The 23,179-nt window shown below is 47.0% G+C and overlaps 1 protein-coding gene across 2 annotated transcripts in view; it reads right to left on the bottom strand.

Annotated features, from left to right (window-relative positions):
- LOC144180258 (uncharacterized) overlaps window positions 1-23,179 on the bottom strand; it is a 54,843-nt gene that overhangs the window by 6,000 nt on the left and 25,664 nt on the right. The window contains exon 1 of one of the 2 annotated variants that reach the window (XM_077708632.1): window positions 6,489-6,789. The exons of the other annotated variant lie outside the window; for it this stretch is intronic. The gene's annotated coding sequence lies outside the window, so the exon portion shown is untranslated. Of the gene's footprint in view, window positions 1-6,488; window positions 6,790-23,179 lie in introns of those variants that run through there. 2 annotated transcript variants of the gene reach the window in all.

Here is a 23,179-nt window from a genome sequence, read left to right as displayed (position 1 = left end):
AGTTTGGTCACGGACGCGGATTACTCTATAAGCCCATCTTCGCGCTTCTGTGGAGAATAAATGTAACAGATGAATCTTTGCGAGCGCTCACCTCGGGACAAGACGACACAGCATTAAATTTGTCCCTCTGTGGAGAATAAATGTAACAGATGAATCTTTGCGAGCGCTCACCTCGGGACAAGACGACACAGCATTAAATTTGTCCTCGTGTGCTGACTCCGGAGTGTAATTTTGCATTATCCATCGTACTTCTTTGGTACAATGTTTGTGAAATTTATGTCGCATTGGCTCGTTTATGGTACTTATCGATATCTGATATGTGATATTGGCAGGCGTAACTTGCGTGCTGTCAGGTATGAGTGCTCCGCTGGATTTTATAAGTCCACAAAGTAGATTTACATCATAGTGTGTATGGCCGCTACATGACCATCAGAGGAAACACTGCTTACGGAGACACTGCCACTAAATTTCAGGGCCGCGGAATTGCAATCAGCTGCATGCAAATGCTGGCTTCGGGACGCCGGCCTGTGACACACGCCCGGCGCTCATATATATCTCATTAACATCGCGTCATAAACGTTTATACTCTCACGCTTGCACTCAGGGGTGTTTGCAAGCGTGCACACCACGCTTGCAAACACAGTGCCTGCTCCGCGTTATTCGGTATCTCGAACGTGGACAAACGATAAATCGCTGTCTTGAGCGAGCCCCAAAAGCAACTGCGACAGGGGGGAGCGGGCCGGGGACTCCCGGGCCTGCTTTCGAAACGGGCCGCTAGGGGGATTTCAGTGGCGCCCCTACAGGCCGCGCTCGAGGCGTATATGTTCATACTTGTCAACTTTGTTGAACAAGAACAAGATATTACGCACATATAAGACAGGAAATTAGTACACAAGGGTCATTTACAGTGTTCCTTGATTTAAACATTCATGGATGCTTGGTTTTTCGTTAGCAAATGATATCCTACATCTACGGCAGAAAGCCGCCGCCTGCTGTTGCCCGCGCCACCTCCTGGCGGCATATGAGAAATCACGCGGCAACAGCAACGAAAAGTTCCACTAGCCATGTTCCACGTTCTGCTTGGAACGCACGTGGAGCACGGCAAAGGGAAGGTGTCAGCATCGGCGCTCCGGAGAGGCAACCAGAATTCATCCCGATGCGGCGGCGCTGCCGCGGCTCCGAGATGCCCGAGCGAGCGAGCCCTCGCGCGTAGCGGCGCCTTTCGCCGCAGCTGCTTCACGGTAACGCGGTTGTAGCGGGTCTTACAATAAAGTCTAGTTGGCACACTTTCCTGACTGCTTGCTGCAAAACGTGTATTGGCCCTGAAAACTAACCTCCTGAACTGATTCCTTGTACGTTAGCTGCGTGCGACGCTCGCATCGTGAAGCGCTGGAAGATAGCGAATCAAGTGAGTTTCCGTGAGCTTGTCACCAAAACAACATCCGTGCCGCTTTCGCTTTGGTGCCGAAGTGTTTTCGCGTTGTCTTAGTTTAATTTAACTCGCAGCACGAACCATACTAGGAACGGTTCGTTTGAAGGAATTATATGTTGAAAAGTAAGTTCTCTTTCGTACAAGCTTTTATGTATATTTGACACAGAATCCCAAGAGTGAATTGGTTAAAAACATCCCCAGGAGGAAAGGTAGGTAGAAAATGTGCATCAACATTGTGGTGAACTGTACAAGCTGCAGCAAACTAGGCTATAGCAAGTAAAGCCAATTAGTATCTAATTAACAAACACAGATCAAGTCATAACATTCAGTGTCCGGAAGCTTATTGCTGCCTATTTCAAACATCAGCAGACCAGGATATCAAATATGCGAATGAGACCGTTATAATATAATGTTAATAAGGGATCAGGACATAAGCCACAGAGTAGGAAACGTGTAGTCGGTAAAACGTCTTGTCTAACGGCGATATTTCAACTGAAACTATAGTAGGAACATCTGAGAACTGCCAAGACATTCTCTTTACAAACAGATTTGAGACAAAGAGGGTGGTCTTAGACGTCAGAACACCGCAGTAGTTCTCTTCAAATCCCGCTCGGGCGAGGCAGGATAATGCTGAAAGTTCGAAAGCTGTGTTATAGGCAAGCGCTATACCGACTGTATAACGACACGAGAAATTACGAGCTCTGTGAAGGTGGATGCGTGACCAGCGAAGCTGTATGAAATGCACATCCCAAACATGGTTAGAGAATGTGTACATATCTAGAGGGGCTCCGAAAGTAAGGGGGGGTCGCGGGGGCGCCCTTTTGAAATGAAGGGGCTTAGTTTTCCCACTCCTTTCGCGCGCTCTCTATCTCTCTAGTTTTCCCACTCCTAGTCCTCGCGCGATTAGAAAAATCATGACTCCACAACAAGACAAAACAAAGAACTGGCTGAAGTGGTACGAAGTGCTAAGCTCTGTTGTTGAGTCCGGGCGCCATTCGAGTCATTTAGCCAGGACATCCGACCCGCCTGCAGAGGCTGATCGTTACGTAATTCCCAATTCGCCTTGTTTGAGTTCTTCTTGGAACTTGTTACTGACGCATTCCTATCAGTTCGAGTATTGTAGCTTAGGAACGACGAGCAAATTGTTTCCTTTCAGTAATTTAATTAATATCTCTTATGTCAATGTCGACTGTATCACGCGTGATGGCACACAGTGCAGTTCCAGTTCCACGCAGAGGGTAGCTTCCCTAACCAAACATATAATAAATTTAATTATTACAATAGGATGTTTGAAGTAGATAAAGAGCTGCTACTTAAAATAATTGGTGTTTGGTTCAAGACTGAGTTTGAAAAGCCACGGCATGCCTTAAAAAATGAAAACTCCATTTCAGACGCCGAAAAATAAAACGCGCTCTAGTGTCTGAACCACAAAATCTCCATCATTGATTGATTGATTGACTTGAGTACCTCCCTCACGTGAAAAACACTCCCGAAGTCTACGCGTATCTATTTTATTCATTGTTGGTTAATGGTAGTGACTATGGCTTTGCGATTACATCACAAAACTTGTAAACACAGGAGCTTCATCTATACCAGACAAGCAAATACGTGCTGTTGGTTTACCCTCTCGAGGTCATGCATTGCCAGCAAACAGGAATTATGTACCATTTACAATTTTCTGTGACTAACCAATTAAGTAAAGAAAATAAAACTCGCCGTATGGTCGTTTCAGCGGCTGATTGTCTCATACTTTCTCGCTAGATATTTTCAAAAAGCAGCGGTTATAGCCGCTTTCTGCACCACTCGTACGTTTACAGCTTCGGCTAAGTAATTATCACAATTGTAACTGAAATTCGGCATACTGTAACAGTCATCCTAGCGACAATTGTTATATAACTTTTCATGCGACTTTGCATGTGTAAAACAAGAGCTGAGGCTGTTTTTATAACCATACAGCCTCCCTGTATGACCATGTGTCGACAGCAGACGAGAATTCTGTAACGTTTAGAACTTCACTGTGAACTTAGTTGTCACAAGTAAATAAAACTCGAAGAATGATGAAGGAGTCCTTGTGGCCGATGGTAAAAAATCTTAAAAATGTAAAAAGTTTACACCAGCACGCTGCAGACGTGAAAACACGAGCCCTCTGCGCCGGCGAGGCAGGCGCTATAGAGTTTCTTTGTAAGCCAGGCGCGGCAACGGCGGTCTGTTGCTCGAGGCATCTCGGCATAGAGGCATCCCTCAATAGCACGGCAACGCGGTTCTATTATGGTGGCTAGAAGCATAGAGTTTATCAATAAACCTTGAAGTCGGCCGCCTCGATTCACGCGCGTCTCCGCCGTACTGCAGCGCTGGCATCGAGAAACCCAGCCTGTATCAGTGGAATGCGGTAAATTCAAATCGCCTTGAGCAAACCTATAGTGTGTTTACGTTGGGATGAGCGCCACGGAACAGGAACAGCATGAGAGGTGAGAGGGAAAGCAAAGGGGGGCATTTCCTTGGCAAATGTCTACAAAGACTATCGTCTTTTGACGACATTTGCAACGAAAGGAGCAGATACGCGGCCTTTTGTTTATTTTTCAGAAAGACAGGCCCAAGCTTGGTGGCTTCAACTCAGCGCGACACTCCTAAATGAAGGTCGAACAGAGGGAGCAGTATTCTTACGCTTGGCACACGTCTCAGCGGGCTCCTGTCCAATTAGAGCTTGCTTCTGGGCTACTTATAAAACGCTGCGCTAAGTTGACATTGACGAAGACGAAGGCCGCCGAGACAGGATGAAGCCCACATCCGAAAGCGCAACTAGCTATCAACTGGCTTTAATTTCCGGTCCTATCGGATAACATTGGAAAAATAGACACAGAACGAGAACATTCAAAAACACCACACGAAACCTTATGGGAGCGAGGAAATTCAACTTATGCAGAAAGACGTCCCTAGTGTGAGTGTGAGTGAGTAGGCGGGCGCGTGTGACGAGCTCTGAGCGAGAGCGCGAGAAAAAGAGGTGACGATTACAGCTAGTATCACGAATTGAACACAGATTAGATTTCGTGTGGTGGTTTCGAGTGTTTTCTCATTCTATGTTTACGCTTCGAATATTATCCGACAGAACCGGAAATCAAAGCCGTTGGTAGTTGCGCTTTCGTATGTGGCCATTTTGTCTCGCCGTCCTTCGTCTCCGTCAGTGTATTGTATCCTGACCAAATGCCACCTGTCCAAATGCCCGCGCGTGAGCAACCGGTGTGTGGCTGATGCTGCCTGGAATGATGCGATTCTCAAACGCTCCTAAAACTAGTAATCAGTAGAGGCAGGATCTTTCGTCATTAAAATAAGGGCATTTTTGGGACCGAAAATAGGCATTTAAAACAACGTTTTAGGCCTCCAATGTCGTAAATATAGCGCCATAATTTTTTACACAAATGCAAAAAATTTAAGCGAAGGCGTGCGCGACCTGTAACTACGACAGGAAGGTAAAAAATGATGGCCCAAAGGCACCAACAGTTGAGCATAGCCGCTCAGTTGTCCCGTAAAGCTGCTGGACCAATGACGATCGATGGACCGAGTTCAACCAGCGCAGTGCTCGCGTGCTCGTTCAACGGCCACTGCCGCTTGCTGCAGCGTCGCGTATAGTGAAACAGCTGCATATGAAAAAGAATGCCTGGGAGCTGGGAATACTGGATAAAATAAGCGCTACTTCATTTATTCCTGACACAACTGAATTACGACACAGCAAAAACGGACACCAATAATCAACGCAAGAGAGACGAAGATTTATTAATAAATTAACATATGCTTACACTTGAGGACTGTTAGGTATTCAACTTTAGCAATTTTCATATATATGATATTACTATATTCGAATTGTTCAGACAAGGCATGCCAACGCTGTCAAATACACTAGGCACATTAGGAGAAAATTGTTCAGAAGTGTTTAGCAACCGAGCACACTTATATCACGGAAAAGCGTGTTTAAGAGCCTTGGTCGGCAGGGTGAATTTTAAGGCGTACGGGAATGCAGCTGCGCAGTGATGTTTTGCTGTTGACTCTTAAATATGGAAACTGTCTGCTAGCAAGCGCGTGTTCGATGCCCAACAGTAGCGTTGAAAATGCGGTTGGATCTGAGTGTGCTTCCAGAAACTAGGAGAGCAATCACTGTGAAAACTGGAGGAACAATGGCCACCATCTCCAGCCTCTTCTCACTGAGAATGGGCGTGCCATTCTACTGCTGCTAGTGATCGTTTTCCGGGAGTTGGGGGAACTTGAACTAGAGGACTAGAGTTCCGACGAGGCGTCCGAATGCAGTGCCCGGTAAGATGAACGACGATCTCAAACTGCACTCGAAAGCGAAAGTTGAGGCTAAATAATCTTCATATTGGAGCGGATTTTTCAAATAGGTATTTATAGGAATTTAAACACAACTGTCAAAATAGGCATTTATAGGCACTATAAAACACCATTAACGCCCTTGTTAATTCATGCTCATATATCAAAGGGGCCGATGGAGCGCAAGGAACACAATAGGCGTTTGCCTAAATCCGGTCTCTAGTAATCAGGTGCCCTCTCTTGTCCCACAACAAATCGCGGCCCTTTTTTTCTCATGTTAGGGGAGGAAGTTTACGGATTGGACGACTACGTAAACGTACACAAGCCGCTCTCGAACAAGGGCGATTTCCTCGGCCCTCCCAAAATAAAGGCGAACCGTGCGAATTATCAAACCGAACTGGGACGCGACCCGCCGCGGCGGCTCAGTGGCTAATTAAGGCGTTGTGCTGCAGAGCCCAAGGACGCGGGTTCGATTACCGGACGCGGCGGCCACTTTTCTGGTGGAGGCGAAAAGTACAATCGCCCGCGTGTTCGAGATTTCGGCGCAGGTTAAAGATCCCCTGCAGGAGGTCAAAAATCAATCCGGAGCCCTCCACTATACGGCGCGCCTCATCGCCTGCGTTGCGTCGGCGCAACAATCAATCGATCAACTGTGACGCGCACTGCAGCGGTCGTATACATGAGCTGGAATGCCGTAACCCGGGGTATAATACATGCGGAGCACCTCTTCACGTACCTGGGAAGAGCAACTGTGACGCGGACTTCTGTACACTCGTGTTCCGCAGTCTGCAGCAATTCGGTTCACCAGCAGCGAGAGGTCCGGCTTTTGAGCGGGCCCACCCTCTCCGCTGCGTCCCTGTGACGTCACATGGGCGCCTGGAAGCCAGCACGCGATCGCAAGGCCCTTTCCACGCGGTATCTGGCCATCCTGCTCTTGAGGCCGCTTCGTAATTTTATGTACGGGGCACAAATGCTGCGAGCAGCTGGACGAAAGAAACGAAAAGGCCTCGATGTCAGGCCGCGTTAAGACCGTCGCGCGCGCGTCGCGATCGACTTTTGGCACGCAGTCACCGATGGGGTAAGGGATCTTATCCTCTGCCGTGGCGCTGTGGGCTTTCAAGTAAGGCGGAACGTAGTTTTAATTCCTTTATTTAACCCGCGTGCTCTCGCGCGTTTACGTGCTGCAGGATCGTGCCGCACTGAGACGTGGTTATCCAGCCTGTTTATTTTTGCGCTCGGTTCGAGAGGACGCTCATTGCATTCCCAGGGTGCAGTGCACCGCAGCCTGTACGACAAGGCCAGCATTGGACAAAGGAGCGTGGGATGCGCTGCCTGATTCCAGGCTGCTCAGATATTTTACTAGCTGTAGATCGGCCGTGATGCCTGGTCGCGCCAGTTCATCGCTAAAGTTGATCGATAAACCTGCTGAGCGAGTGAGGTCGGAGTTTTCGACGTCTGCCTCAGCCGGCGAGCTCGAGGTTCAGCGAGTTTGGGGCTGCAACTGAGTGAGGTTGAAGTGAGGAGGTGAAACATCATTCACGTCACGAGGGAGGGAGGAAGAACAAAGCTTCATTAAGACGCAACATTAAGCGTCGAGAATGTCCATGGCCAGGTTCACCAACGCCAACTGGTGCATCAGCTGGTCCGAGGTTAGCAAATGACGCCATGTTGAAGGACGGTGGAAAATGCGGGCACTGAATCGCAATGCGGCAGGAGAAAATGCAACGTTCTAAATTAGCGTATGGTTCTGGGCAATTGTGGCATGCGGGGGAGATTCGTATATAGCATGCAGGGCGTCAGAAACCTTGTCACCAATTCCACGAACATTGGAACGAAGGAGCAAGCAAAGCTTGTTCGATAAGTCACCTGACTACTTTATTTATTTATTTATTTATTTATTTATTTATTTATTTATTTATTTATTTATTTATTTATTTATTTATTTATTTATTTATTTATTTATTTATTTATTTATTTATTTATTTATTTATTTATTTATTTATTTATTTATTTATTTATTTATTTATTTATTCCAATACTGCTGTCCCATGCCTGGGACATTGCAGGAGCGGGCACAGAAAAATCCAACAATAACACAGAAGCAAACAATAGTGCGCACAAATTTTGTGGCTAACACATAAAGTTCTTCCCGAACTCTACAGTGTTCATTCTACGCAAAGCTTGTTCCACAAGCTTGTTCCACAGTTCCACCACGCGCGGAAAAAAAGAGAATTTGAAACAATACAAACGAGACCTGAAGGGTACAAGGTTCAAAGCATCTGTACTACGTGTTGTGCGGACTGGTACATCAGCGAAAGATAAGGGCGCGTGAACGCGAGTTGTATTGTGTACAATATTGTGCAACAAGATAACACTCTCACACGTGCGGCGGTGTTCTAGTGAAGGAAGTAACAACAAGTGTGCATGTGAAGACGGTGAGAAGTTTCGATGATAACGATTAAAAATGAACCGTATAGCCTTTTTCTGCACAGATTCTAACCTGTTTTTATCTTGTTCAAGATAAAAACAGAATGAGCCACGTGACGAATGCTCTGCTGTTACAAACCGGCCTGGGACTATGCATGTAACGAGTGCGCCGGATCCCGATCTTCACGAGAAGACGCGCCGAAGTCCTGCCTTCTTTGAGGCCAGCTGTCACGATGAATGGCACCAAGTCAACAAAGCTGACCAGTGATGGGAAACCGCACTCAAGCACCTCGCTTTAGTTCCGGCTACGCGCACAGTTCTCTCGACAACAGGGCGAATCCCCGGGGGCGTTATTCGGCCGGCAAGGCTAGCTTCACCGATAGTATCGATGCAGGGCACTCTGTGTGGAAGGACAAAGATAGCGTGTCGCTGAAACTCCTGCTCACGGGCTGCGCAGATCGTTATCAGTTCGCCTCAAGTACGTCCCCGCAGAATCGTATGTATTGTGCGATCACGACGAGGATTCAGTCACTACGGGTGATTTTAGTTCGTTGAGAGTAGCAAGCTGGGGCTCGGCACATGAGTAGAAAACATTGGCGTCGTCCCCAGCTGTGTACATGGCACTAAGAACGACAGTGCCTGCCAGAGCATAAATTTTTTGGCTCGTGTGCAGCACAAAAAAGACAGATACTACAAGAGGTTACTGAAGCGGGTCGTCCAGTTAAACCGGTAAGCGAGGGGTATATCGTAATCTCATGCGAGGCCTGCACGCTGGCTATAGAGGACCGTCACGAAGTGGAAGAGGGTCCAGACAAAGCCAGATAAAAGCGTCCCAGACAAAAAAACACGCCATATCCACGGAATGAATGATGATAAGTGGGGCGAAGCTCGAGAGGGGGAGATCATCGGTAACCGTAACTCTCCCGTGAAAGTTCGCCCATTACATCATTAAGAAAGACGTAAGACTGTGTGCGTACATTGTACAAATCAACTTTTATTTTGTTCTTTTATTTTGTTGTTGTTGTAGGGTTCGTGAGGCTGCAAGCAAGCGCTCGTATCGGCAGGCAAACCCCGATGCAGTGAGAGCTCGCGAGGCGGCTGCAAAACGCATCAAGCGAGCTCAGCGCGGTTTAAGCGCGACTTTCTAGACGAGATGCTTCGGCCTCTCGCGCACGGCGGGATCCTGTCGGCGAGCGCGCGCTGCCGCCGCCCTGCACGCCCTCCGCTCCGCAGCCTTGTCAACAACCACGTCCTCCATCCGGTGACTCGTTGTGAAAGAGGAAGCGCGTCAACAGCGATTGCCTTTTATAGTGTCAGTCACGTGCGAGTGACGTCATCATGACGTCACTCACATCAGCGCCACCTGCGAGTGAGTCATCGAACTAGGCGGTCACGTAGCGCCACCTGCGAGTGAGTCATCGAACTAGGCGGTCACGTAGCGCCACCTGCGAGTGAGTCATCGAACTAGGCTATGCGGTCACGTACCACGAGACACAAGGGATGGACAGACCCACGGCTTTAGGAGCTTCGCCCCTAAAACGAAAGTAATCGCGAGCCGAGCAGTTGGGACTTGAAAGACACTGCTTTGGGTCCTCCTCGAGCGGCCCCCGCAGAAACAGGGGAAAATAATCGGACCCCGCGGCTCGATCACTCTGCTCTTCGCCACCACCGGACGACACGCGCCCTGGCCCGGTTACTCGCCCACGGGCCACGGCACGAGTACAGGAGTCGGTATATGCACACGTTCCCAACCGGTCATCGATGTGGCAGCGGGAGGGGTGCTCCCAACTGGACTAGTCTGCGTTCGTCGATCTGGCAGACTGATACGACTACCGCGCCTGCACGCCGTACGTTTGGGAATGCCAAGGAAAAAAAACCCAGATCCCAAACCCTCGCGCAGGCAGTGGGGAGAGTGAAGTGACCAGCTGCCGCCCCGACACCACAGTGTAAAAAACCGTTGCCCGACGCGCAGCTCGCTAGCTGAAAAGGCGAACACGGCCGGCCGCATTGGAGGTGTTTTGGACTGAAGACCACGAACATGCTCGCTCCATCTCTTATTAAAAGTATCCATCTTAGAGTGACCATCTACAGGAAGGATACGTTAGGGAGTGGTCAGGAAGGAAGGTGGCGTGTCACCACACCGACCCTCCTCTATCAACACTATAAAGAGGTAAAGTAAGTCACTCAATTGCAACTGGCTGTGAGAGTAAACGCAGAAAGTCATTTTATGGTTGGTAAAAATGGTCGTGGCAGTTGAAAAAATAAAATAAAACTGAGTTTAAATGTCTGCGCAGATTATCGCCAGAAAGTGATCGCATTTATGACGTTTCTTATGATGACGTCACGTACACTTTAGTCCTTGCACAATGTAGTAATCATTAGGTTACTCATACTGACATCGAGTTTTGAGTCAGACTCAGCACGATAGTGACAATATAGAGTTTTAGCATACCGTGTGTTCCGTAGATTCCACCTGTTCCATCTGTACCGGGACCCGACCGGGCATGTGCGCATTCGTTCCAATAGGTTGGCTTCGGTGACGGGCTCCCGGAGCTCGCCGTGCCCGCTCATTCGTTCCGCTGAGGGGTGTCCCGCCCGGCCGTTCCCGCGCGCGCATGCGCACTCGGGTTCCGGTATGCTAAAACTCTCCATTAGAGAGTTTTAACTAGGCCACTCGAGCAAAAATGTCACCCTATGTATTTCATGTAGCATATTATAGAGTACGACCAACGCAAAACCTCAGTAAGTTCGCCAGTAAATGAAGGTCTTGCTTAAATTGGCGCGTGAAGTAAACATATATCAAACAGCTATATCTGCCCAAGCAACCACGGACGTCCGAGAGCTTGTACATTTACAAGCTGTCCTACCCTTGCGAAATATTACAGCTGCATGAGCTGCTACATTTTGGCACTTTCATAAGCACTATTACATTGAATTTCGTTAACATTAACTTCATTGAATTAATTCTTTATCAGTAACAGTGCCACCAAGGAAAACATTGACATTTTGTTAACAGCGATGGAAAGTGTGAATCGTTTTTGCAATGATACGTTGATAAGAAAGACACCAGCTCAAACGTACACGTTTTACACTCGGTCATGAATTCTGCGTAATTTGCACTGCTGGTCATAACAATTTAGGGAAACAATATCGAAAATTTATACCAACCAAGGGCTAAGTAATAGTTGGATCGTACAGAAACTGAAGTACTCGAGGAGTTTGATATATGTCTTCTGTCTCTTCACTGATGCCACCAGGCCGAGTTTGATATCAGTAATCATGCGTGCTACCACTCACACTGTTGCCAATGTCGATTAGTTATTTTTAACAATTTGTGCCTCATGTACAGACAGATTTTGCTGCATAAGATACGTTATTTATAAATAGAGAGCTCCAGCAGGATCGGAATGGCGCTGATGCCCCCTTTGTAATCCGGAAGGCACACCAAATCGTTACCACTTAATTTGGCTCTGTCCATTATTCGACCGTAATCGCCACCAGCTTTTAACTCTAGGTCCCGCCCCTGCGACTGAACAGCAACATGTTAGTCGGGTCCGTGACGATCCCACCGCACTACCCAAGTAGCACAGAACATTAGAATAACGTTATCTGGAAGTTGCGAAAGTTTAAATAACGTTAAATGTTACGTGGTAATGTTTGTGTAACGTTTAAAAAACATTCAATGTTTATGTTATGTTAGAAACGTTATTTTTACGTTGAAAACAAACAGGTATGTTAACGTTTTGTTCCCAACATTTATTTAACGTTTAGGAAACAACTTAAAACCAATGTTAGAAATGCTAATGTTATTACAATGCTTATGACTCAACATTAAAGTAATGTAAATATACAAACATTATAACAACGTTCAGGGCATGTTGAGGAAACAACTTATGACCAATGTTAGAAATCGTAACGTTATTACAATGCTCAGGACTCAACATTAGAGTAATGTAAAAATTCAGACATTATAATAACGTTCAGAGCATGTTCACGGCAGAACATTAATGGTTGTAAAAATGTAAACATTATTATAATGTTAGGAAGCAACCGCACAGCAACGTTATAGGCAACACCTTTATTGCAACATTATTACAATGTTCAAGGCATAACGTTGAAGTAACTTTAGAAATTTAACGTTATTAAAATGCTCGAGGTAATACTGTCAGGTAACATAATAAATCTGAACATAAGCATAACATTGAAGTTACAACGGCAGAGTAATGTTTTAAAGAAATGTTCAAACTAATTGCACAATACGACAACTGGCTTTTACCAAAGTCCTCAGGGGTACAGGGGGTCAAAACACGCCCTCCCCTTGAATTTCCCGTGAGGGAGGTAGGGCGGGGGGGGGGGGGGGGGGTCATCTAGGACGGGTATTTCGTGTAAACGTAAATCGCACGCGCCAGATAACGCTTCCAGGCTTCAGCGAGTAACGCTCGGTTCTTCTGGCTCCCTCTTCATCATTTTGACAAACTAAAAGGATGAAAATATTTCGGGTTATTTCCTTATTTCACATATATGGAACTTTGCATCTCGTGCCGTCGAAGTGTCGCCACCGATTCTGCTATCTCTGGCGTGTCTTCCGCGGCCAACTTCCGGCTCGTTTGAGCAGCTCTGGCAGAATTGGGCCAACAATTCCTAATTGCATAATACCAGTCTTAAGCTGACAGACCACTGGAAGCCACATGCTCGTTCAGCCAGTCACGTATATATTTTTTGGTACCAGAGGCCACCTTTTTATCTTCTTTTCCGCGATCGACGCGTGCCTCTCTCAGCTTTTCGTTTTAATCTTTTCCGCAGCCTTCAGGCAACCTCCGTTACCTCCCGTCACAGCTCCTAAAGCATGCGTTGCGCCATGGAAACTAGGTTCGATGAAGTATCACAAGCCTTGGTCGATGACTTGAGAGACAATTAAGGAGGACAGATGTCTGTTTGGGCCCCTGACATTAGAAAGATCAGATCTCTATCAATGTACGGGGAGAGGCAGCTGTTTGAAATTGTTCCGAATGCGTAAATGTGCCGCGCTTCTTGTGTCCGAACCCCTTCAACTCGCGAGCCCTGGCGTAACTTATATGTCATATGACCTGAAATAAGGTCCCCGCTTGTTACATTGTTAAATTGGTTGAAAGAGTATACACAATCACCGAGCTATCTCGAATTAGGCTTGAAATAAAGAAAAAGGACGATTTAGGTGAATGAAACCAACTGTCTGTTTTTAGCAGACATCGTGACGAAGAGACAGAAAGGCAGTTTAGTGGGAAAGCTTTACGGGTGAGGGCGGGAAGGGAGGCTAACAAGCACCCCCCCCCTCCCCCCCGGTATAAAATCCAGCCTACGTCAATGCTTTTAAAAATCGCAGCCACATTATTTCAGTGCTTGACTGCAGTTTGACGCCGGAGATGTGCTGAGACAACGGTTGTAAGTGTGTATGCGCGCGTGTTTATTTTGTGTTATGAGCCCAGCCGCCCGCTTATGGTCACTAGATCCAACGTGTCATTAGATCCAACGAGTCGGGAGATCCACTAGGTCACGTGATGACCGAGCCAGAAGATCCAACGAGTCATGAGATCCAACCGAGTCACTAGATCCAACGCGTCAATAGATCCAACGAGTCATGAGATCCAACCGAGTCCCTAGATCCAATGCGTCACTAGATCCAACGAGCCATTACATCCAAAGGGAGGAACCGCGCGTGCTTGTATTTCTTGGGATTTGGTGGTCGTTGTGTTTATCGGTTTCCTTTTGGTTACTAGCCTCCACGAATAATCGGTTCACGAACTACTTGCGCACTTTAAATGCCTAAGTGTGAAAGCAACAACGAATTGACTGCAAGATTTTTTCACCATTGAAGTGGTACTGATTTTGTACAGGCCACAATTAGGTCTTAGCCGTGAATTGGATGTGCATACATTTCGCAATTGAAAAAATAAACAGAGGGCATAACTAAGTCATCATAAATTCGCAATTTCAGTCATTTGTTTCAGTAGTTAGCGCTACCATTCAAAGAACATTTACAAGAAAGGTAATTAAATGAAAGAGGATTGAGGAACCATTATTAATAAATAACTACAATATCAATCATTAAAAAAATACCCGGATTCATAATTATGCGTAAATTTACAATAAGAGAACAGACGCCGTTTTTAGGAAAATATGTCCTTGAGATACTGCCCAAACACAAATCAATACAACGCGATTGAGGAACCGTCTTTAATACACAATTAGTGGAGAAATCGTTTCTAAGAAATTTAGTGCACTTATGATTATGCCGGGATAAAGAAAATATTAATCACATAAAAAATCGGTAATTGATTGCAACTGTTCACTGTTTTTTTTTCCTATCATCAATTCCTGAATCACCGGTTTGTACCAAAATCGCCCTGCACTGGAACGCGTAGGTGCCTAACTGCGTGTAATGGTATGTGCATTCATCGAAAAGGCCTTGTAAAAATGTCCCCAAAACAACTGCGTTATTCTATTTGTTTTTTTTTTTTTTTTTTTTGTAGGGCAAATTTTCTATTCTGAATCCCGATGGACGTTCGTCCTAATGGTCAGCCACCTGTCCCTCCCCGAATTTCCCTCCGCACATGGGAACGGGGGAAGGGGCGTGCTTGGCGCCGGCTTCTTCGGGAGCTTCCCTAAAACTCTTGCACTTGCCACGCTATCATTCGTGTCGCTTAGTACGCGCTGCAGCGTCCGCTAGCCAAGGCAACCCATTCAGGAGCTGAAGGCACAGTTTTCCAAGAACGCACTGAAGCGGACGGCGGGGGCGACGGAGGGATGAGAGACGCGAGGGTGAAGGTGAAAAATTTTTAGTATTCCGGTATTTTCGTGTACGGAGCTCTGCACTATCGGATTTGGCTAACATGAATTTTTTCCCATGTCGTCAACATGGATGCTTTCCCCTGTTTTACTAACTTGCACAAATGTAAATATGCGTGCATAAATTTCGTTGTCATATTGCAAACTTCGTCTTCATGGCCCTCATTTTACTTTGGTAACGAGAAGTCCCCCGGAGAGCGCAAAGCCACCCCAACCTACAGTTGGCGTGCAAGACGGATTATCAAAGAACAATCACTCTGTTATTAATAGAGAGTTGTAGCAAAACGGAGAACTGGTTCCGGTACGGCACTCGGCAGGCGACCGGCGCTACTGCGCGTGCGCAGAGGAGGAAAAGCTAGTTGTGCGCATGTGCAGCTGTGCCTGCACATGCGCAACTTATTCGGGAAACTGCTGTAGCTTTAAATCCAGCGTAGACATCTCGGGAAAAATTATGGTGCCGCCTGACAGGTCTTTCAACACCGCGAGTTCATTTACTTGTCGTAATTACGCGGTCCACAGTGAAATGGTAAGCGTTGAGGGATTCTCTTTTGATGTAAACATGTAGACATATACGGCATGAGAATGGTTACAGAAAATGGCTGTAGCTCTTGTTTTGGTAAGGAGACCTCGAAACATATAAATGAAGCCTGACCGTTGAGGCAGCTACATGATCGTGGGGAGTTATAGCTTAGGCAGTATCACGGGTAATTACCAGTAGCAGTTTTGATAGAACGAACCTAAAGCCGCAGCTCCTAAGACATTCCATTAGCGTCTCGAAAAGAACGTAAAACAGGCAACTTCATGTTTGTCTGTTAGAATAAAACTGCAGCCATTTCAAATTTGATTACTATATTGAACTGAGAAATAGCTTAAATCGCAAATAACAATCGTATTGTGTTCCTTGGACTCGCTCGAACTACGTCCGGTGAATACGCTCGTAAACAAGATAAAATGGACTTTCGATAATTAAAAGGCGCTTAATTAGAATTTTCGGTTAACTTGAAGGGATGTTCTAAACTCTAAACGGAAGTTCTAAACGGAAGTTGCCGCTGTGCCTTATCACCGTAGCCGGATGTTTCTCCGCGCGGCGCAAGTAGGGCGTTACTGGGAATATTTTGAACATTGCGTGAGCCGTTCCCGTGAATTTTTGGACTTAATATGCTTTAAACGAGTCCAGTGACGACAAACAAACTGCGTGAGACAATGCAGACGATATCACGCATTCATAGCAAACCCCTTTCAAAACGCGCGCGCACTGACGTCACGGGTCCGGCGCTTTGGCGGAGTGATACACCACATGAGGTGGTGCCGTTCTTGAGTTCTAACCGAGTATAGCTCGTCTCGGCAGTTATACGTGCAATTCAATGGAAAAATGCCCGATAATTCGAAGTCAAAACCAATTATGTCGGTTAATTGGAAGGTATTTTAAATAAAAACGTACAGGTGGCCGTCATTTCTTGATGAAATTCAAATTTTTTTGCGCCAAAACACCACCGTGCACTGCGTTATGTCGGCGCCATGGCAACTGAGGCCGCGCGCAGCCAGTTCAGTTGAAAATCGCGCCAACGTACGCATCCCCACGTTCTTTGTACGTTCTTTGCCGCACACAACTCCGTGTAAGCAGTTTGCGTGCTCGACGCTTCAGACTTCAACTTTAGCGATGAGCGTTAACACTCCGAACAAACAATGTCGTGCGCTTGAATTGGCGAGGAAAGTCGAGGTTGCGACCAAAATCAAGGAGGCAGACGTGCAGCGTAGTTATGACAATGCTTACATGGTACTTTCTGTTTCATTGATTGATTGATTGATTGATTGATTGATTGATTGATTGATTGATTGATTGATTGATTGATTGATTGATTGATTGATTGATTGATTGATTGATTGATTGATTGATTGATTGATTGATTGATTGAGAGGTTTAACGCGCCGACGCTACGCAGGCGATGAGGGGCGCCGTAGTGGAGGGCTCCGGATCAAATTAGACATGGAAATCTTTAACATGCGCCGAAATCTCGAACACACCAGCGTTTTCGCTTCCATCGAAAAAGCTGCCGCCGCGGCCGGGAATCGAACCCGCGTCCTTGGGCTCAGCAGTACAACGACATAGCCACTGAGCCACCTCGGCGAGATTCTGTTTATTTGACAGTTGTGTTACTTCGAATCTTTTTACAGTCCCCATGGAGTTCGTATTAATAGGAGCCAACCGCATTACGAAATTGCAATTCAAAGCGCTTTTGTAACCCGTTTCGTAACATCATTTTCATTGGTATCTAACAACTTTACCGTTTAATCAGCTGAGCAGGACTGAGGGCCAGTTTTTATACCAAGCTTTCGTATTCTGCTACCAACTGTGCGCATCGATGCTGAAGTTGTTCGTTTTGGCTTTCTGCTTTTTTAAAGCGAGGCTTCCGAAAGGTTCAAATATTCCAGCAAATATTCAACAAATAAACCGAACTTTTTGGCTATGTCGCATAACCATCCGCTAGACTAAAATAACGCAGAATTGCGAACAAGAACATTTGTAATAAATAGGTTCGAATGAACAGGTCAGAGGGTCGCTTGCGGCCAGAGGGCAGTGTGTTTGAGACTCCTGCTTCAGAAAAATAAATCAAAAGCCCGGCGGACCGGGAACGGCTAGCGGGGCTCCGGCCGCGGTTGGTGTCAAGAAGACGACGTAGGCCACGTCTGAAGTGTGCATGTGGACTTTACTGCAAGATTAATGCATGTTTTTCCCAATGCAATCGGAGATACCGAAAGAGAAAGAATAAAACGTGATCGAGGAATGATTCTCAACAAATAATTACACAAAAAATCGTTTCAAGGAAGTCGATATGCCGTCCGACGGTATTATAAGCCCTCCACTAAAGCGACGCCCACCGGCGTTGTTTTGATGAAAAACGCCCCGTATGGCTGTAGTGCATATACTATAGTTCATCTCACAACCTAGCTGCAGCACTGTGGAGGCTACATTGTTGTCCCCCTCAGGGCGCCTAACTCACCGCGAAGGAAGCGACAAAAGGCGCCGGGGCCGCGCGGTGCCACTTGCCGAGAGGGGAGAAGGGAATGCCCTTTCAGGACCCCCTTCACGTAAGGTCCCTGAAAGAACTCCTTCACGGCGGATTAGGCGCCCTCAGTGGGCGCACTATTGATAACAATGTAGCCTCCACAGTGCTGCAGCTAGCTTGTGAGATGAACTATAGGTACTGTAGTCTGGCACTGCTTCGCCTTCCAATGAAGGAACGTTAGTTAAACGAATCAAACACAACATAACAAACAGAAAAAAAAGTTAGGACACTGAAAACTAACCTAAGCTGTGAAAATTGTAATTATATCTGGAAATGCAAACAAAAATAGAGAGAACCGACAACGACTCCTGCGCTATAAGGTTAAATGGACCTTTTTCCAGCACCAGTCCTCTTAACGCCAGCCACGGCGAACTAAAGTGAGCAGTAAGGCACCCCCCCCCCCCCAAAGTTGTGGGTTCGGAGAACCTGTGCACAAAATACCCCCTCCCGCAGTCCCGCCGCACCCCCCGTCACGTGCGCCTTTCACATGAACGTCACGGTAGCAGGCGCAATTTCCCATGACTAATCTGCAGTAGTAGAAGCGCCCCTTTTTCCTAATTTTTGTGCATTTTCCTTATTCCCTGACTGATAGCTGAGTGCTCGCAGCGTGGTCAGTCTAAAAAGTCTTTGCCCCTTTATTTTGAAAGTGTATTGTGCACTTACGAGCACACCACGAGCTGTGGCAAGTGCGAATAAATAAAAACGTGCAGGGCTAGAAAGCATACCCGCTACCGAAGCAGTAAGCTGAGGGGCGCCCCTTTTGTTCATTTGTAAAGCGGGAAGGGTAGGCGGAGGGGGCAAATGGTTTCTGCCCTAATATCCTCCTCTCCCTCCCGCCCCACCGAGTCACTATAGTTCATCTCATAAGCTACATGCAGCACTGTGGAGGCTACATTGTTATCAATAGTGCGCCCACTGAGGGCGCCTAATCCGCCGTGAAGGGGGTCCTGAAAGGACACTCCCTTCTCCCCTCTCGGCAAGTGGCACCGCACGGCCCCGCGCCTTTTGTCGCTTCCTTCGCGGTGAGTTAGGCGGCCTGAGGGGGACAACAATGTAGCCTCCACAGTGCTGCATGTAGCTTGTGAGATGAACTATAGATCCAACGAGTCATAAGATCCAAAGGGTCGGTACATCCATCCGAGCCATTAGATCCAACGCTTCACTAGATCCAATGGGTCAGTAGATCCAACCGAGTCACAAGATCCAACGCGTCACTATAGTTCATCTCACAAGCTAGCTGCAGCACTGTGGAGGCTACATTGTTGTCCCCCTCAGGGCGCCTAACTCACCGCGAAGGAAGCGACAAAAGGCGCCGGGGCCGTGCGGTGCCACTTGCCGAGAGGGGAGAAGGGAGTGTCCTTTCAGGACCCCTTCACGGCGTATTAGGCGCCCTCAGTGGGCGCACTATTGATAACAATGTAGCCTCCACAGTGCTGCAGCTAGCTTGTGAGATGAACTATAGATCCAACGAGTCAGTAGATCCACGAATGGATGTAATGACTCGTTGGATCTACTGACGCGTTGGATCTAGTGACTCGGAATCCAGCCGCCAGCATGTTGAGGATGATAAATCACAGCCCCAAATCGGGCACCACTTGTGGTTTTTGGCCGCTGGGAGTTCGCGCTAAACATTTCCCAGGGAAGGCGACTTTCCCCTCACTTACCTTTGTTCCCTCAGTTCAATCAGAGTCATGAAGGACCCGAATAGCTCCGTCAACAACCGGTCACCAGTCCTATTGTTGCCCACCGCCCCTCCCCTCGTTTTGCAAGGCGTGTTTCATGCAGGTGCGCGCGGGGGGTGGGGGCCTGCTCCCCCTCTCACGACCCGCAGGGGACCTGCTCCCCCTCTCACGACCCGCAGGGGAAGTGCGTCAAAAGCCTGTTCTTGTCTGTCATCTGCACCGAGCGCAAGAAAGAGCGACAACACAGAGCAGCAGAAGGTGCTTTGCGTCATCGAGAAACACACTTGTTGCCGGGAAACAACGATTTGCAAGTAAAATGCAGGTTACTTCAAATATACACGAAAACACGCTTTTAACTATTTTCAGTAAGCATCATAAAGCTAAATGTATTTTAAAAACAGTAATACTGGAAAAATAAATAGGAATTGATAGTTTTATGTGTAATTTTTACATCCCTTTCACGTTTGCACCGCAAATTCTGCGCTATTGAAGCAGAAAACAAAAATGTGAGACCTACTTTTTATCAATGCGGCGATCGAATTAACACCCATTGGATGATCTGGTAGATTTGCAACGAACTCACACCTACAGTGAAAGCCAGAGTTGCCCTGCGCATGCAACGCGAGACTGCGACACCGCAGTTTCGCGTTATTTTGTTTCGTATTAGCCATATAAAGTACAACAGTATTGTTATGGTGCGTCAGCCACAGAGGAAGGAGACACGAATGCCAGTGCCTAGCCTGCTCGGACATGTGCTTAATTGTAGCCAAAACAAGACGCTGGGCGCGCTCAGATCGACTCTGAAGTGTACATGTATTGAAAAGGAAGTAGACGAAGCTCTGGTGTTCTTGGTCTGCGCGGGGCCTTCTGTTCTGTAAATACGCCTTGTTGGTTGATGGATTGTAGGGTTTAACGCGGCGATGCAACGCAGGCGATGAGGCGCGCCGTATTGGAGGGCTCCGGATTAATTTTGACCACCTCGGGATCTTTAAAGGGACCCTGCAACACTCTTTGAGCAGTGCAAGTAAACCTGCGCGACGATTAGATTACACTGCCGGGAATACCTGAGCCAAATATTACAAGTGCACGTGAAGCGGTGAGCGCGCAAATCGATGTGAAAGACGCGGAAAAACCAACCGCTCTCTCTTCAGTTGTCCTCATTATGCATGGCCTAAGGGACGTCACATAGGCCACGGCTGCCCGATCGGCTGTCACTGGTCAACTTCGCTGCTAGATTCTCCCATTTCCGTCGTCGTCATCGCTGCGTACGAACCTCTTCTATGCCTGAACCTGTAGGCACAGTTTTGCCGTTTCTTTGTGTTTTGAGTGCGCTCGGAGTTTGAGTGATGAGCTCAATACTTCCCTTTCAACGCGACCACTCGACTACAAACATTTATTGCTTCAAAAACGCCCTACCAGCCCGAGCGCGCACTTGCGAGCAGGCACCCATGCCTGCTTTTTTGTGGCACCGGACCGGAAATAGGCCCCTCCGCGTTGCGGAGAAAAGGAGAAAACTACCCGGCATGTGATATATCGAAGGCCGCCGAAGAGAACGCCGCGAGCCGCCCCCCTCTCCGGGAGAGAGCGCGCAGCTTTCGTCGCGTTACCCGCGGTCGAGTTTGAGAGGGAACGATTATGCGCGATTTCTCATCGCGCGTAGTTTCGTTAATTGTGAACGGATTTTCACAATTCTTGCGGGAGGAGATTTCTGGGACAATAGACTTTATCCCAAAATACATTACTAATAGTCGATGGCAAGTGTTGCAGGGTCCCTTTAACGTCCGCCAAAATCTCGTACGGAAGGGCGTTTTTGCTTTTCGCCTCCATCAGAAAAGCGGCCGCAGCGGCCGGGAATCGAACCAGCATCCTCATGCCCAGTAGCACAACGCCTTAGCCACTGACCCACCACAGCGGGTGTGAATACGCCTTGTAAATACATCTTCGTTTCACGTCTTCCTCTCCGAAACATGTTGGTTGCGGTTGCTAACCATACATCCGTGCTCCTGCCTTCGAGCCTATACGAGCGCGTAAGTGCTCACAATCGATGATACCCTACGCTCACGCTCGCGCTACATACGCCTAGCCTCCTGGTTATAAGTTTAGTCGGGAAATGGACTGCATGATGTCGATGGGCGCTGGACCCAAGGTGAAGTCAAGCACCGGAACCCTTGCGCAGTATTTTTATTCCCTTGCGAAGTATCTAACCAAGCTGTACAGCCGTCCTTTGTAGCCGCATAACTGTGTTTCTAAAGTGGATTTCAACTTTAACGGATTTCAACTTCAACTTTCACAATTGCTGCCTAAATATTTTGATGACTGCTGCTGCGGTCTTGTTCAAACATTATAGCTTTTGCAGTAAATTAACAACTGCATTACCTTTGATGAAACTTCATAAAAATATTTAGGAGACGAAATTGAAACTTTGAAAACTTTCCTTTGCGGCAGACGTAATCAATTCGTCAATTTTGATGCAAGTCTAGGTTTATCCGCCATGTAAAAGCGCGCACCACGTTAAAATACAGAGTTACCCGTAAAGTTAAACCTGGATGTAACGAAGTTGATAAACATTCAATTTTTCGTCACATGCAGGTCTTCATTATATGCAAGTTTCGATTTAAAGCACGCGTAAATGAAGCAGAAACTAAATCAAAATACTTGACATCAGGGATCGTGAACTCTCCCTTCAGGAATTTATTGCACAGTGAAAAAATGCGCTATTTGCGGCTTCTGCTTTCCCACGAAGTTTTTCAGTACACGGCAGTCCAAAGAATCAAGGTCATTTACCCCTGTATTCGCAAGCGTAACTTAAGTATCAATTTTGCTTTTTGACATTCTTCGCTGCCTTAACCAGTTTCAAGGAGCAAACGTATGCTGAAAGGGCGCCTTTTCGCGAACTTGATGCTATTTAATTGCTGCACTCAAACTTTTTGAGAAGGTGCTAGCTGGGATACTGTACCGGACGACAACGTTGATCCTACTTGCCGGCGGAGACGGCACCTGAAATTGCGAGCTTGTCTTGAAAAGACAAAGCTTTTCGTTTTCTAGTAGCAGAACTCATCACCAACGAACCTACACCTCAGAAAGCAGTGGAGACGCGCGACTATACACACCGACAGCTGGGCCTATAGCACCTAACCGACACCACACTCACATTGGAAACGCACGGTAGTTTGCAGTGCGTGCAATGTTCTCTAAATTAGTGCATATCTCCAGCCAATTTTTCAGAAAAAGTGCAAAAAACAATGGCTCGTCAGCGTAGCAAATTCGTTACATCAAGGTGTAACTGTTGCCATGCCTTCGTTATATAAATATCAGGTCGAAAACGCATCGTTTTCAATGGGGTTGGCAATGGGGATTTGAAAAACGTTGTTAAATCCAGGAATTCGTCACATGGAAGTTCGTTAAATCCTGGTTCAAATTTAATT

This window comes from Haemaphysalis longicornis, unplaced genomic scaffold, assembly GCF_048455015.1.
Source record: "Haemaphysalis longicornis isolate Haplotype H1 unplaced genomic scaffold, Haemaphysalis longicornis Haplotype H1 scaffold_4, whole genome shotgun sequence".
In the NCBI taxonomy this organism is placed as follows: domain Eukaryota; kingdom Metazoa; phylum Arthropoda; class Arachnida; order Ixodida; family Ixodidae; genus Haemaphysalis; species Haemaphysalis longicornis.
This window is presented reverse-complemented; position numbering and strand designations above follow the sequence as displayed.